General features: G+C 43.8%; 1 protein-coding gene across 1 annotated transcript in view; it reads left to right on the top strand.

Annotated features, from left to right (window-relative positions):
- The first annotated feature begins 791 nt into the window (after positions 1-791).
- Positions 792-17,437, top strand: part of TBXAS1 (thromboxane A synthase 1) — a 548,307-nt gene continuing 531,661 nt past the window's right edge. Inside the window, exon 1 of the mRNA XM_069628729.1 lies at positions 792-935. The gene's annotated coding sequence lies outside the window, so the exon portion shown is untranslated. The remainder of the gene's footprint in view (positions 936-17,437) is intronic.

Raw genomic sequence — 17,437 nt, 5'->3', positions numbered from 1 at the left:
GCCTTGTCGCACTCTGAAACACTTGTGTACGAGCGAGATACAAATAAAATATCATATCATATCATATCATTAGTAATGGGGCGGGATGCATCGCGCCCTTTCAGCAGACTTTGTACACACTGGGAAACGTGTTCTATGCAGGGAGCAATTCCACTAAATATACATCTAGATGCTGTAAAATCACTAGTTGTTTTGTGTGTTTGGGACGATCAATATATCGAAGCCTTTTTCGTGAATAATTAAATGCTTTAATGCCATTGCAAGCATCCACGCCTCCCCCGCCCCCCTTACTCCGCCTTCCCACCCCCCCCCCAACTCCACTTTATGCTCCTTCTCTTGCGAAGGACCAGCATAAACCACTTGCTTTTGTTTATGTCCGGAGTTAAAATATTACACTTTTCGGGTCGTAGTCCTCCAAAATATTTCCCCGACTCTAATAACTTCAAATTGCAAAGGTCAAGCATTGGTTGTATTAGCTCAATGCCAAATAACCCACATTGGCCGCTAACACTGAAGGTCGGAACCTTCTGCCCCCGCCCCCCGCAGCCCCCTCTCCTCCCACCCGTGCAGCTGTTCCACCCTCTTCCTTCCAGCTCCCTCGCATCTTTCCATCCACTCCCGCCCGCCCTCCTTTTCCGCGTTAATGCAACCTCGCCTCATTGGAGGGTGGCTTAAACAGCTCCACCTTCAACAGGTAAAAGACAATGACTACCGGACTACAACTCCCGGCATGCCCGGTGCGTTCTTGCAGCATTTTCACCAGCTCGGTGCCTGTAGGGGTTGTAGTTCGGTTTCCAAAGAGCGCTGGTCTTTCTGCAGCCACTTGTCCGGGCAGGAGCGTTCAGTTCCAGTACCCACTGCGCACTGTTGCCTGAGGTTCGCTTGGTTGCCAGCCAAGGAGGAACTGGTTTGAAGGGAGCAGCGGTGATATACAGGTACGGGGCAATGCGATGAGGGAGGGGAGGGGAGTCCTTGTGCTAGGGGAGAGGGGTGTGAGGGTGAGTTTCATTTCATAGGCACCCTATCCTTATAGTCAACCCCCTATTTCTTTCAGAGTGGCTCATTGTGACCCTCGTGCAGGTGTGTGTATGCCCCACACCACCTCCATGCTGCGTGCTGAGAACACGGGGCACGGCTCCAGCGGCTCTGTTCAGCACCACCCGAAAGACGTTTTTGGAGAGGGGGGGCATTTTTGCCAGGCATAATCACAGGAGGATCATTTTCAATATCAAACTTACTCAAGCAAAGGTGAAAAATAGGTGAAGGGTAAGGGTGGGCACATTGCAAGCAGGTGCCGAGTTTTTTAAGGGAGTGTTTTTGTGCCATTCTTTTTCATTGAAACACCCATTGTGTGTCAAGACATTGCCAATTTGCAACAGACACATTATTAGTTTTGGCTATTAGGTATAAGCCGAAACTATTAGAGTACAACTAGGGAGAAATGGCACATTAGGAGGGACAGCGCTGTTTGGTTATTTAGCCACCCATTGACTGCCCATGGCTATGCTAATCCCAATGGCTATTTCCACCCAGGTCCCACCTATCCCTGCTCAAAACACATCCTCCTGAGATCTCGTTGAGCTCGCTTTCTCATGCCTTACCATCAAACGTTTTGCCTGCCAGTGTTTTTTCAAAGCAGTCCCCTGAGAGTTAATAACTTAATTGGAGCTGTAAACGGACTACTGGTGTAATAAAAATGTCTTAATCAGGTCTGCCTTCAGCCACTATATTTGCACTATGCGTGCCCTTCACTGAGGTCCTGTTAAAAGACAGCAGTGACAAAGCCAACGGTTTTGACTTGTATGTAAGTATTAGGCATTTACCAGGCACTACTATGATATGCAAAGTTACTCACCCCATTTTGCAGCTGCTACCATCGATAGGCAGTTAATAGCACTATGGCAGTGCCTGGCAAATTCCTTTCCCATGCCTTCACAAAAGCATAGGCATCCCTATAGAGGGGGGGGGGGGGCGGGGAATGGGGGCAATTGGGCCACTATGTGCTGCTTTACCCCCTCTAATGACTGTCTCGCTCCCCCCTTTTTTCCACGAGCATTATAGATGCACTATCACGCAGCTGTCATTTGCACAGTTGCAGGCTCTTTGTTTGCTTAGGCTGTGTTCTTTGGATCTGAAGGGCACGCCACAGGAATCAAGGGGCCATGAATGTTACTAGGGTGGGGTCCATCACTGTTAAAAGCAGGCTACCTGCATGCAGGGCTCACTATTGTTTTCCAAATGTGCAGTTTACACTTTAATAGAAAAAAAGACATTTTCAAACTGAAACACTCTCCTTAAACTTACATCCACTAGTTTCCTTTAAACGGTGCTTAGTTTTTTTGTTTGACTATCAAACAAATACTCTGGGATTTGTGTGTCCCTTCCTTTGTGTTTTAAAACAGGGTATATTTCTAAAGATGTTATATGCTTGTCAAATTGCTTAATCACAAATACATGCTTCTATTTTGCTGGCAGCAGTTATTAGGAAACTAAACTGTGGGCTCAAGGGTGCCACCTATTGATTTTCACTACAGGGGCAGAACCCCCCGCCCCCCACCTCCCCGCTGCTGCCCTGAATATAACCAAGCAACCTGCCCAACCCATCTCCTGTTCAAACACATTATAAGCACCTATTCTTTTTATAAGGGATTGCAAAAAGTCATAAGATTAACAGCCAGTCTTAAATATCTCAGCAACAGTCACTCTACCCGCTGAGCAACCCTTATACTGTAGGAAATGTCTGTAGATCCCTACATTTTCCCAAAATCACTGTTACCAATAGTGCAGTTCATGTGTATAACTTCAAATTCAACAGTATTTCATCTCCATTCACAATGGCCCTCTGCATGTATTCATATGAGTGTGTACCAGTGACTGCTCGTCCCCGATGAGCGAGGGTGCGCCAACACACTGGCACCCTCACGCATTATCGAGGAGCCAGCCCAGTTTAAATGCAAAGCCAGTGGCATTTTGCTTCCCCTGACTTGCATGGTCCACTGGGGATGTTAGCTGAGGAACTGCATGTTTGTGTGTGTGAGGGGGCACTCCTGCATATTCCCGCCCATACAAATGGAGCGGGGTGCTTCATCCACGCTCCGGCTCTTGCGCACAAGTGCAAGAACCAGGAAGTGCTCTTTGCTGCGTGGTTCCTGTTTGTACTATGCAGGTCCTGGAGGACTGGGAGGAAACTTCAGGACCAGGGCACATGGTACATTCATTTGAATGTGTATGTATGCATGTATGCTTGTGCTGTGTGTAATGAGGGTGTGTATGATTATGGGTGAATAAGCAAGTGCATGCTGTGTGTGAATGTGTGTGTGTGCTTGTGCTGGGCCGGGAGCTCATTTTGACTGGTGGGGGAGGCGGGTTGTGCAACAACCCCTTTTAAAAATGCTGTTGTTGCACAGCCCTACTCCCATTTAGCCAAAATGAGCTCCCTGTGTGAGGCACTGAGGGTCCAGGGAAGTCATGATAGATGCCCAGTAAAAAATACCATGTGGACGCCTGTACCCCCAGGGCCTCATATGCACACATAATCACATTGTATGATTCTAAGGCACCTGGGGTCCCAGGGGACAAACACAGCATTTTTCTACAGGGCATCTAAGACAGATGCCTGGTAAAAAAAAATAACATGACTCACTTTGATTGTGTGTGCGAGGTGCTGGGGCATAGGGGCAGTGCTTGAAGTGGGCCGGGCCTGCCGGGGCCGGGCCCCGGCAGTCTCCAAAAAGTGGGACTGAGCCGGGGCCCCCGTCCTACAGCAACATTGGCGGGAATCGCGGGATGCATTATCACGTCGCAGCTGCGACGGGAGATGCGCCTGCAATGAAGTCAGGCAAGCTGACGTAAATGGCAGCCAGCCACAGCGACGCTGTGACTGGCTGCCACTTCCGTCAGTCATAGTAACTGCGTCTGGTGACCCCTCACGCGAGAGGTCACCAGAGGGAGTTACTGTCCCTTTGTTTCCCCAGGTCGCCGAGGTGTCTGTAACCCTCGGCGAACCTGGGGATTCCTCGACATATTTCGAGGTTTATAAAAGATGGCTTTGAAAGTACACATTTCAAGCCATCTTTTATAAAGCTTTGCCGACGGACAATTTTGTCCGTAGTCAAAGCTTTATAAAAGATGGCTTGAATTGTGTACTTTCAAAGCCATCTTTTATAAACCCGAAATGTTTAAAAAAGATGGCCTGAAAACTAGTCAAACCGTAGAGTATGCACACAATTATATATAAATGTTATATATTTGTGGGCGTACCTTACTATGGTTTGTGTACTTTGCAAGCCATCTTTTATAAACGTCGAAATATGTTACATATTTCTATATTTAGAAAAGATGACTTGCATAGTACACAAACCATAGTAAGATACGCACACAAATATATAACATGTGTATATATATTTGTGTGTATACCCTATGATTTGCGTACTTTCTAGGCCACGCCCCTCCCACAAGCCACGCCCCCAAATGAGGGCTCCCCCTCGATTTCTTACCCCACTTAAAGCCCTGCATAGGGGGCAGGCATGGCATTTTGTATTGGCGTCTATGCTAAAGCAAGCATGATAAGTGTTATTATGCAGTTAGACTGGCATTTTAATGAAGCCTGTCTATCCATTTCGTACTGTGGTATGACATTTTGTATTGGGCATCTTTGATAAAGGCAGCACAGCACGAGAAGTATTACGTGGCTAGACTGGCATTTTGGTGTAACTAGTCCAGCCATTTCTTATTGTGGTATGCCATTATGTATTGGGCATCTTTGATAAAGCAAGCATGATGTGTGTTGTTATGTATGTAGACTGGCATTTTAATGCAGCAAATCTAGCCATTTCTTACTATGGCATTACATTTTGTATTGGGCATCTTTGATAAAGGAAGCATGACCAGTGTTATTCTGTGGCTAGACCGGCATTTTGTTGCAGTCAATCTAGCCACTTTTTACTGTGGCATGACATTTTATACTGGGCATCTTTGATAAAGCAAGCATGATAAATGTTATTACGTGGCTAGAGTGCATTTCGATGCAGCCACTTTGGACATATTTTCATACTGTTAAATGGCACTTTTGATGTTAAAGTCAACTGGAGTATGTTCTTGCATAGATATATTGGGAAAACAAGCGTGGACCTGTTTCCTTAAAGTATCTTACTGGCATTATGTGCAAAGCAAACATTAGTATGTTCTTATATGGGAATACTGGTATATATGGGTACAATCAGCATGAAAATGTTTTTATAATGGCATATGTGTGGGCAAAGACATCATTAAAATGTGTTGGTAAATACTCCTGTGCACTATCGCTAACTTGCCTCGATTTTAATTTTTTCATGAGTTAGCCTACAAAACCAATTGCAAACTGTTTGACTTTTTGTCCAATTTGTACCATTTTGAGCCATTATTTTAAAAAAAATTCTGTGATTGGTTCAGGCTCCCTCTCTATGCTTGGTGGCGCGAGCATATTTTGGAGAAATATTTACCCCCCCCCACCCCCCCACCCAATTAAAAATTCACCAACCCCCACTGTGATGTACATCTAGAAACTGAAAACTGTAAACATTTCTATAGAGGCAACGGGAGATTCCTGCAATCACTGCTGAAGAACCAAGGGAGCAGATGCCTCCTTTCCACCAAGTACTCGCTCCATTATGTGATGTTTCATCTGTTGAACAGACTCTCCTTGACTATCATTTGAAACAGCAATGAGTGATATCTATTCTGTTAAACTCTTTTTGACTGCCTATTATTTGAAGCTGTGCTGGGAGTGATGTCTGCTTGAATTAACATAATGCAGTCTCTTGCTGAGTGCATAGTGCCTTTTTGCAACTGTTGAACGTGAGTTGAGTTTTTAGGATGTATATTAACTTGATGCTCAATTTGTATCATCTTAACCCTACTCTGAACATGCTCAATGCCACATTCTTTTAACCAGCTTTTTAAAATATTGGTACATTTAAACCAGTTTGGCCTGTTACCCTTATTTAATGTGCCACCACTCCCTCTGCCCCCCACCCCCTTCGCCCTTGGTTGTATTTGTGCCCCCTAGTTGCCTCACCTAACACTGAATGCTAGTGATGTCACTACACAAAAACCCAAACTGTTGTCATTGCCACTGCTTGGTTTTTTTGGTGTGGAGGTTGGGCGCAATGGGTTGGGTGCTGCTGTGGAACCGACAGGTGCAAAACAATTACCATATTGTAGGTTTTTACCATCTTTGTGTGTGTTATTTAAAAACCTTTCAAAGCGTGTGTGTTTGTTTCAGCCAAGTACATCAAAAACCAAAGTTTTACTTGGGCTTCAATTGTAAATACATTTAAAAATAATTATAAAAAATCCACTTCACATTTTTATCTTCAATTGTAAATACATTTAAAAATAATTATAAAAAATCCACTTCACATTTTTATCCAACGCATGGGCAATTCTGCACATAAAGTTATAAATATCAGCGTAAGATTGTAATTCCTTCGTAAAATACCACATTTGGGCATACCACATTTGGGCACACTGTCTGCCTAGGCTGAACCGATTTCCTTAAAAAAAAATATGTATTCTCGAAATGTCCAAACTGTGCGCTCGTGTGTCAATCACGTATCCCCGCTTGCCTTACTTATCCCACGGTATTGGCAGCGCTTATACCAGCAGTATCGCAGTAGGCGCTATGTTTAAAAACAAAAAAGGGATCTACTTGGGTGACCTTATTGGTTAAAACTGAGCAAGTATGGCCAGGCCTTGGAGGATGCCAGGGTGTGGTCCCCTCGAGTTTGGAGTGTTGGAATGTCTGCCATGTGCGGTTCTGCTGCAGCTGCCATGTCCGCATGCAGCCCAGCAGCCAGGAGGCTGTGCTGCTATTTAACCAGCACGAGCCCGGCGTTCGACCCTGCTCTACGCTCGCGAGCTTGCTGTGGTTTTCTGTTCAGGTTAGGCCCAGTGAACAGGTGGCGCTCGAATGCTACCCTCTGGAAAACATTCCCCAGCTCCCTTCCTCCTTCCTCGAATGGGAAGTTCAAGACCTGCTGGCTAGCTGCCCGTCTTCTATTTTTTGCCAGTTCTTCAAATACCGAGAAAAGTAACGTTTTATTTTCGGGCTGGTGCTTTCTTGGGGATGCCATTCGACTGTGCTGCGTTATCACTCCAGCGCACCGCGCTGTGACGTCATCCCGCAAGAGGACTCCGGAAGGGCCCCAGTCCTGTTTCTCTGCGCATTGTGTGAATGATAATCACCAGGCGCAGGGAGGTTCTTCACACCGGCCATGGGCCAGCTTGAGAGCAATGCCCAAGCGTTGAGGGGGCGCTGCTCCTTCGCCAAGCATCACAGTAGCTCCAATTTTGGTACGTGAATTTACAGACCCGCCTTGCTCTTGACAGGTCAAAAAAAAAAACGAGCATATTCGGGGTTTGCTGAAGGAAACTCTTTTGACTGTATTTAAAAATAAAATAAGTGTTTACATTTTATATATGAACGCTTGCACTGTAATTTACAACTGTAATGCTTCAATATCTGCCATACCCCCCCCAGATCTGGACAGGCCACCTCCTTATAACCTTCTCCCTAGGAACTGTAAAACCCATTACTACTCCTTTATTGCTAGCTCCACCCATACCTACTAGGAACAAAAAGAATATTACTCCCTCTCATTCTCCTTACACTTAATGCGCTTCCCAAAAACTTGGGGCCTGATGCACTGGTCAAGGAATATAATCAAGTTATGACCACCTCACTCAACTCAATAGCGCCACTTCAAATGAGACAAAGCAAACCCAAAGCCCAGCTCAATTCATGGTACACACCATACCTGAAAACACTATGAATAAAAAGACAATGCAAGGCTTCCTGGAGATCACTACCTTCTGAGGAAAATAAGACTAACCTCAGCACTACATCTGCTCTCTATAAAAGTGAAATACTTTTAGCTAAACGTGAAACCTATAATTCCAGAATAGCACAAGCCAAATCCAGCATGAAGGAACTCTTTGTTATCCTGAAAGAGCTAGAAGCCCCTATCCCAGTGCCAGACAACTGCATAAAAGATAAATCATGGTGTTCCAACATACAGCAAGCACTAGCCAAAACAGTTACCACTTTACAAATAAAAATTGCTAAGAAAAAAGCTTCACTAACCAGTACCACTCCCCCTACAACCTCCCCGGCACCACGCAACAACACTGCTGACCCCCTCTGCTTTAAGTTCTCGAAAGACACCATAATTGAAACGGAAAAAATTATCTTATCACTCAAACCATCTAACTGCCATGGTGATCAATGCCCTGCCCAACTCTTAAAGGATGCAGCCAGAGACCTGTCCCCTTTCATCACGAAACTCATCAATGCCTCATTCTCTTCAGGCACCATCCCTTCCAACCTTAAAGAATCTTGGGTGCTTCCACTACTTAAAAAACAGACCCTTGACCCATCTATACCCACCAATTACCGACCGATTACAACTGTGCCTTTTCTTCTGAAAATCATAGACAAGATGGCTTACTCACAAATACAAAAATACCTGGAATACAACCGTTTTCTAGGATCACGCCAATCTGGCTTTCAGCCTCAGCATGGGACTGAAATAGCTCTAATAGACCTGAATGTCCAGATTGACGAACTTAGGGATAAAGGGAATTCAGCCCTTCATCTTCTCTTGGACCTATTGGTTGCATTCGACCTTGTGGACCACGGGGTTTTATGCAGTCATCTGGACTCTGCTGCTCACTTTTCAGCAGAAGCCATAGCATGGATACAATCCTTTCTAAGTAATCGAACTATGAGAGTCTTTTCTCCCACTGCTGCAGACCCCATCCCCATCACCTGGGAGTACCTCAAGGATCTTGCGTCTCACCTACTCTATACAACATCTTCACGAAGCCCCTTTTCGATGATCTGGATCATCTTGGTATCACCTACACTAACTATGCAGATGATACTCATATTCTCTTACCACTTACTGGGGATTATGATAAGGATTTGGCCTTGGTGAATAGGGTATATCTCATCATCCAGGCATGGATGGCCACCCCTGGCCTATGCCTGAATGATACGACTGAGATCATCATCCTGGGCACTACCTCAACACTTAAAAAATTGAGCCCCAAATACTCTGCCTTCAATAACGACACCAATATTATCACTGTAGCTAAGGAGGTGAAAACCTTGGGTTTTTACCTTGACTCTACCCTATCCCTCAACAAGCAGGTCAATGCCATGGCCTCGGCCACGGCATACACCTGAAAATTGATCAGAGCAGGTTCACCCTTCCTGTCTAACAACAGTTGTATTACCTTGGCCAGAGCGCTCATTTTATCTAGGTTAGACTATTGTAACGCGCTGTACATAGGGGCTAACATGCAACCATTAAGAAAATCCAATTCCTCCAGAACAATGCCCTTAGAGCAGCACTTGGAATTGAAAAGAGAAAACATATCTCGGAGATTAGAAGATCAAATAATTGGCTCTCAACACTTGACAAAATCAAATTAAAAGCCGCTTCACTCACATATAAATGCCTGAACAACGCGGCACCTTGCTATTTGACAGAAAGATTCTCCAGGAAATCTACTACAAGAACTACCAGATCATCTTACACCAACTGCCTCCTAGTCCCAAGATTTAAACTGTCTATAGTCAGGGGTAGTAGCTTCCCGGTCAATGCTGCCCAATTCTGGAACTCTTTACCCCTTCCAATAAGAGCAGATCAACCTTACAAAAATTTCCGCCAGAACCTTATAAGATGGCTCAAAGACTCAGATAAGTAAGGCCTGCTCCTGACACCTAGAACTGACCCTCGCTGCTCTTGTGTAAATAACTTAGAGTTTGTATTTGCCTAGATCTGAAACTTCATCAGTCATATTCCTGACTGTCTACCGTATTTGTCCCTACCTGACAAGATCATGCCTGTGTTTCCATTTGATCTTTCTGCTTACACATAGCTTCTGTTTTGTATAACTCTTATGTATTGTATTACCTTGATGTGTAACTAAGCTGTAAGTTATCTTATGCTATGCGCCCTGATACCCTTGTGTCCGGTGCGCAATAATAATAATAAAACAAACAAACACTATTAAAGCAATATAATTACAATAATAAATGAGGGATTCATTAATTGAGCAATAAAATCCACTAGTAAAACACAAACATTTCAGTAAATAATTAACAATTACATTAGTAAAATGAACACAATTTGTTGCATATTAGCTTCAGTGCACTTTTCCATACGATAAACCTGGCATTGGATAGGACATTGGCTTCTGCACCTACTATTGTGGACCAACATTGATTTCCCACAGCGTCTCTTATTTTCCTGACAAATCACGAATAATGCATATCATATGTATTCGTAAAATGGAAGACTGCGCTAAGATGTGCCTGGCTGTCTCAAGGGAGAGCTGGCATGGTCTGCACCTTCTAGCTTCGCTCCTCGGTGTGTGTGGCCGTGCACCTCTCACCACACGAGCAGGTAAGAGGTTAACTCTGAGCAGCGTAACACAGCGTCTCCGACTGTCATCAATAATCATACAGATATTAAGCTTTGGGTTAAAATGAGGACAGGATTGGGATGCGTATCCCTCATAGTTCTTCCTCATGTGCAAATGGGCAATGGTTTGAGCCATCCCATAACATTGCCTTTCCCTCGATTAGTTTCAGAATTCCAGTCGGTCAATTCATAAGTTGTAAAAGAATTGGTCAGTTGTTCCATGGAGTGCAATAGATGGGATAGCTGTTTACCTTCTTGGGTGTGCCAGTCCTATAAGATTTTACCCATGTCTGACAATGTTTATGTAGAGAGGGCTTTTTTAAATTCTTTCAAACCTAGTTAGAGATATCAAACCCAATTCCATACAATTTGCTTAAATCGCAGTACATTGAGGTACTCCGAGGTATCGTTTCCATAACTTCATCTCCAATACTTTACTTATTTGCTCATCGGAGCAGGTTTCCTGGAATAATGCAAGACTTCTATATGGTTGCCACACACTCAACAGAATGACCACTTTAGGATTTTATGAGGCCAAACCTGCTGAGGGCTTGAGGAGTTATGTGGCTACAATGACTTAGCGATGGTGGTTCCTCAATATGTCTAAATCCGCTTGTTCCATGATGTTACCTCCCAGCAGCCATTTAAAGTTTTTTTACTGCTTTCTGCCAACACACATAATCTTAGACTTTGTGCTGTTGATTTTGAAGTTATCAGCAGAATATGCTTCAAGAGCCGTTAGGCGACGTTGTAGGCCTATAGGCGCTCTGTCAAATAGCACAATGTCATCAGCGTAAGACAGCCATATGGTTTTGGTAGTTATCATTTCGGGGGAAAGTTACGTGCAGAGTTCAAAGCCATATTCATATCAGCGATGTATGAATCAAACCAGGTTGGTGCTAAAACACAACCTTGTTTTTAAACCATTACATGTGGGTATACATCGACTGAGGAGCCCCTTGGAATGAAGTCGGACTGCGACCAAAGTTTTAGAATAAAACTGGGCCAATAAATGAAGCACATCTGGTCTTAGTGCCCATATGAACAATTTACACAACCATCTATTCCTCATCACTCTGTCAAAAGTATTAGAGTAATCAATGTATGCCCCGTAGCGCTCCTTAGAAGAATGCAAAGTGTTACAAATCGGACTGCGTGCAGTCCAGATGTTATGAGCTGTGCTCATTCCTTCACGGAGCCCAGTTTGATTTAGAGGAAACATGGCCATATCTCGTAGCCAATGTTGAAGTTTATCTGATGTGAAACTGCAAAAGAGCTTTCCAGCATTGCAAGCAATCTATAGTTGCCAGGGATGTCCCTGAGACCCTTCTTATAGATGGGAATTAAGATCGCCTTTTGCCATGATGCAGGAATGTGTCCCTCTTCCAATACCCCTAGATACATCTTTAGGAATATCTCGGCCCAGTCCTCAGGATTTCTCTTCATCACGATACTGGCTAGCCCAATCGGGGCCAGGGGCCCTTGAAGATTCACCTGGTTCATTTGTTTGAATGAAATCCTCAAAAGTGTCAATGAAAGATACATTTTTCTCAAAATGGGGGACATGGGCAACGCATCGGGTTCCACTGTGTCTTGCATACCGTACAGAGAGTCAATATAAATTGCCTGTTCATCAGCGTTTATAGGATTTCCTTCAATGTTATCACTTGTTTGACATCTGGTGAATTCTCCCCAGAAAGATTTGCTGTCGCGCAGTCTTAATAAGCGAAACATGTTAAACCACCGAACAGTGTGCATCACGTTTTTATGCGCTCGCAACCAATTTGTGTACCTTGTAGGTAATGACGCAATTTGTCTTCTCACCCGTGTTAGTGACAGATAACCTATTTTCCTAAGTGCACTATTTGGCGCTTATTGTTAGGAAGCCATCTCTTCTTCATTGCAATAGCACTGTTAATGACATTGTATTTTAGAGGATTTGTGCAGCGCTTTGTTATCCTCCTACTAGAGCCATATGCGAGAGCCGATTCAGCAATATATCCTATCAGGGAGATGATATTAACATTCTCGATAGTGTGCATAAGCAAAGAGTCATTTAATACCCTATCATTTATAGTTGAAATATGGAGTGTGTCCAACTTATCCATTTGCCCTGTATTATTACTTCACAATTAACATAAACACAATTAAGGTCATCTTATGTAAACATTGGATCTCTACTTCAAGGGCATCTTTATGAGCTTGGCAGTCCGGAGATGAGGGTGCCGGTAGCAACGTACCGGTACCCTTTCTGGACCGCCAAACTATAAGTCTGCCCGTAGAGGCACGGTACTCCTGGCAGGCCTAACCTGCTGGGAGTTCAGGCCCTCCCAGCAGAGTTTTCACTGAAGCACCGGCTCCCCTAACAATGGTATGGGACTCCACGGGAATGAGGATTTACCGTTGCACCGCCACTCATGATATCCTGGTGAACTGGGATATCAGGCGGCGGAAACAGTGTTATGGGGTCGGTGGGTTTTACTGATTATCCAGTAATGAGGCCCCAAGTATTTTATGATCGCTCACCTTTGTTCGTGTCATAATGAGTCAATTTGGACCAACTACTATTGCAAGAAAAAAATATATAATCAATTCTAATAGGTGCTGATCCATTCGACCAAGTAAAACCAGGAGAAAATTCATCATCTTCATTAGTGCTAAAATAAATCCAACCCGTGGCAGCACAGGAAAGTATGCCACTCCTCAATACTAGTTTTAACCCGAGTACCCCCCCCCCTCACACACCCCAGGGTTCTCTCTAACTTAGCCTCACTCTCTATTATATCGCTTGGCCTCCTGCTGGCAGCAGGCATTGAAGTCTGCACATACAATGATCGCTCCATCAGGATAATTCCAATCCCCTTCTGCAAATACTTTAGAGAGATGCTCAATACGATAAACCATGGCATGACCACCAGGGGATCATAACCCTAAATTAAAAGCACATGCCAAGATGCATCGGACATTTTTTAAACTAAGTGTGGAGAAATTGCATTAGGGTCACGCTGCTTTGTAAAGTATTCATGCATCTCCGTTTGTTCTAGCACCAATTAACAACCCCGCGCGGTCTCTTCACGGCAACTCTATTTGTAATTTTGTAACCATCAGTATTGGCAGTTGCAGCAAGACATGCTTCCTGCAAAGCGAATATGTCTGATTTCTGCAAGTAGTTCAAACACTTGGTACCAAATACATATCAGTAACCGCGTGTATTCCAACTGATGATACTTAGATTTTCCGTTCAAAATGGTTGCTTTAATATTTGTTGTGGAATCCAAACCCAGTTCCCCCGAGGAGCCGAGTCACGGGGGGAATGATCATTTCACCCTCCTGAGTAGTAGGACGGCCAGTAGCTATGATACGATATGACATGATGTGGCATTTACAACGCGTCTGTACAGAAGTGTTTCTATGCGCGACAAGACAAGGAGGGGGAAACAAAGGGAGGACAAAACGCGAGGCCTTGTGTCATTCAGATCACGCAAGTGCGGGGAAGAGGTTAGGGGAGAAGTGCCAGAGGGGAAGGGGGGGGGGTGCAGTTAGCTCACAAGTGCAGCCAGCGGGTTGCTCATAAGTGCAGAGAGAGAAGGGACTATAGGATTGCAGATACAGACCCTTAAGTGCGGGGGAGCCCGTAGACACAGCAGGGACACTCACATTTCTCATGTGTGTTTGGGGGAGAGGGGGAAGCTGCTTCGCATACTGCTCCTACTTCAAATAAGTAAGCCATCTTCAGATAGCCATGAGCAAACGACCAAACCAAGATAGCTGCTAAAGAGCTACACATGTGCCAACATGCCCACTGTGCCATCTGCCATGGTATCAGGAAGAATAACACAAGAAACATCTCTTGTAGTCAGTACCTATAATTTGGAAGTCATGAGTAGTCCTTTTAATCTCTCACACCGCTTCAGAAACAGGCTATCTATAGTCGCAAATAAATCCGTAATGGTGATAACGGAAGTGGTGATTTCTGTGCCAGCCGGGCTGTGGGCTCTCTTATTATCGGGGTTCTCAATACACATGGATTCATTCAGGGGCAGTGCTCCTTTCCCCAAAGGAGCGATCTGCGTTATGCAGGCCGCGTAACTCCAGACAAATCTCCATGCTCGGGGAACCGATTTTACTGTCGCTTCCATAGTGTCATTGTCAATTGTCTCCTCTTCTGGCAATTTACCTACCCAGCCATCAAGTGGGCCGCCTCTAGTTTCATTCTTTTCACTCTTTTTTTTGTTGTTATACCTTTGGCGGACTGTTGTGTTTTTTGTTGCAATGTATAGTTCTCTGCGGTCGACACACACATAATGTTGGAATTAGAGGCAACCTTTCCCCATCCCTTTTTTAGGTAATTGTTGTTTTGTTTCAATGTTTGCAGGCCTCTGTTTCACCTTCTTTCCCTGCCTGCGCGCTCGCTCGCGCCTTTCAGGAGCAGAATGGGTAACTTCACCGGGTAGCCTGTTTGGATGTTGCAACTCATCAGTCGGCGATATCCACGCCTGCGATTGGACTCCAGTAGGTCATGCCATGTCAGTTATGGACGCATTGCCAGTTCCAAGATTCCCTTTGTCTCTTTGGGAATCCCCAGCAATGATAGCTGGCTCCGTTGAAGTGGACTCCAGGAGGGGGGTAAACTGTGAGTTGGGGGCAGCAGTAGTTGTTGGAATTGCAGCTAGCACTTGCAAGCGTTTATGTTGCTCTTTATGCAGGTCTGCGCATAAAGAAAAGAGTGATTTTAATAGTAAATGTACAAAGCTGATGGCATCCCTGTCATGCCTATCATTGCTAGAGGTTGTGTTATTACTAGAATCCGAATATTCGGCCACAAGGATCCGTGCAGCAAACCTAACGAGATATGGTGACTGGGACGATTTATGCAAAAGCGGAAAGATGCAGGAAAACTCTATCCTCTGGACCAGAGTATTATCGTAAAACGAGAAACTGAAGAGATGTCCAGAGAGCAAAACACTATTATTTACAAAAGTATCAAATTATTTTATTTATCATGATACAAAAATGTAAACAAGTCAATTAATGGCATTCTACTTTGTAGAGCATCAATAAATCACGTAACACAACAGCCTAGATGAACAAATAACTGTGACTAAAATACATCCATCTCAACAAACATTCATAGTGCAGCATCCAAACCATACATTATACATAGTGACATTCAACCAACCAACAATGGCTAAAAAGATAACTAAATTAATTAACATTATTTGCCAATTGGGAGTGGGACAAACATTCATCACATCCCATTTGAATATTTTAATGTTTACAAATATATTAGACAAACAGCAATAGAATTCATTAAAAACAATCTATCACAAAGGCGGATCTGTGAGGAGAAGTGTTGTGTAGATCACATCCCTAAAAGAATAAACTCAACCGGTTTTGACGTAGAGTGTGTAGTAAACAACGTCTTCATCAGGAGATACAAAGCGAGAAGCTTATATAAGTAGCCATTAATATGCAAAATGCCAAGGATGGATCGTATGCTGGAATCGTATCGCCAATGGAGTTATGACTGTAGTTAACATGACACTGCTCTCAGTAGCCCCCTTCATGGATTATGGTACGGTGGCTTTCTGAAGGGTGATGTAACGAAGCAAATCGTGTCAGCAGATGTACGCCTAGTGTACTTCGCTACACATTCCAGCAAATCCGTTTCAGCAGAGTTCTCAAGTTGCCAGGCGTGTAGACGTCCAGTCCTGTTTTTATTGTTCTTGAAAAAACTACATGTCCCAAAATTCAAAAAGGTTTCAACAGTTTGCTTCGTTACATCACCCTTCAGAAAGCCACCGTACCATAATCCTTGAAGGGGGCTACTGAGAGCAGTGTCATGTTAACTACAGTCATAACTCCATTGGCGATACGATTCCAGCATACGATCCATCATTGGCATTTTGCATATTAATGGCTACTTATATAAGCTTCTCGCTTTGTATCTCCTGATGAAGACGTTGTTTACTACACACTCTACGTCGAAACCGGTTGAGTTTATTCTTTTAGGGATGTGATCTACACAACACTTCTCCTCACAGATCCGCCCTTGTGATAGATTGTTTTTAATGAATTCTATTGCTGTTTGTCTAATATATTTGTAAACATTAAAATATTCAAATGGGATGTGATGAATGTTTGTCCCACTCCCAATTGGCAAATAATGTTAATTAATTTAGTTATCTTTTTAGCCATTGTTGGTTGGTTGAATGTCACTATGTATGATGTATGGTTTGGATGCTGCACTATGAATGTTTGTTGAGATGGATGTATTTTAGTCACAGTTATTTGTTCATCTAGGCTGTTGTGTTACGTGATTTATTGATGCTCTACAAAGTAGAATGCCATTAATTGACTTGTTTAAATTTTTGTATCATGATAAATAAAATAATTTGATACTTTTGTAAATAATAGTGTTTTGCTCTCTGGACATCTCTTCAGTTTCTCGACTGGGACGATTTAGCCCCAATCACGTCGTCGTTAGTGTTTGCCATCGAATCACATACAGCATGCATCGAAACACATAAAACAGACATGTCAATTGCTGCCGCCACCCTCCCTCCTCAAACTTAAACATACATTCAATGATCGACCAGTTTCCCCAAACGAAAAACCGGGATGGCCAACAACATAAAACAAGGACTACTCCATCGCAGCCCACCCATTACCGCCCCTAATGCCCCCACAACCACCACCCAAAACTATTTCCAGCACTTCTCTTTACTATACATTATGTATGATCTAAATTGTGCAGTTGTGTCTGTTAGTCTCTGCATGTTAATTAAAGACAAGTTTTTGCGCTAATTGATATTACATGGCTTGCTGTACAAACATGTCCGCCAGACTCTGTGGCGCAGTCAGTACGTGTTGTGGCTCATACCTTAAAGGCTGGGGGGGTCGAGCCAATCTTCTAAATTCTGAAGGTGGTGTGAAAATGATAATTGGTATTACCTGCCCTTTGGTCA

This window comes from Ambystoma mexicanum, chromosome 12 (genome assembly GCF_040938575.1).
Source record: "Ambystoma mexicanum isolate Mex_15411 chromosome 12, UKY_AmexF1_1, whole genome shotgun sequence".
NCBI classification, from domain to species: Eukaryota; Metazoa; Chordata; class Amphibia; order Caudata; family Ambystomatidae; genus Ambystoma; species Ambystoma mexicanum.
Note: the sequence above shows the minus strand (reverse complement) of the source record. Positions and strands in the feature narration are given on the sequence as shown.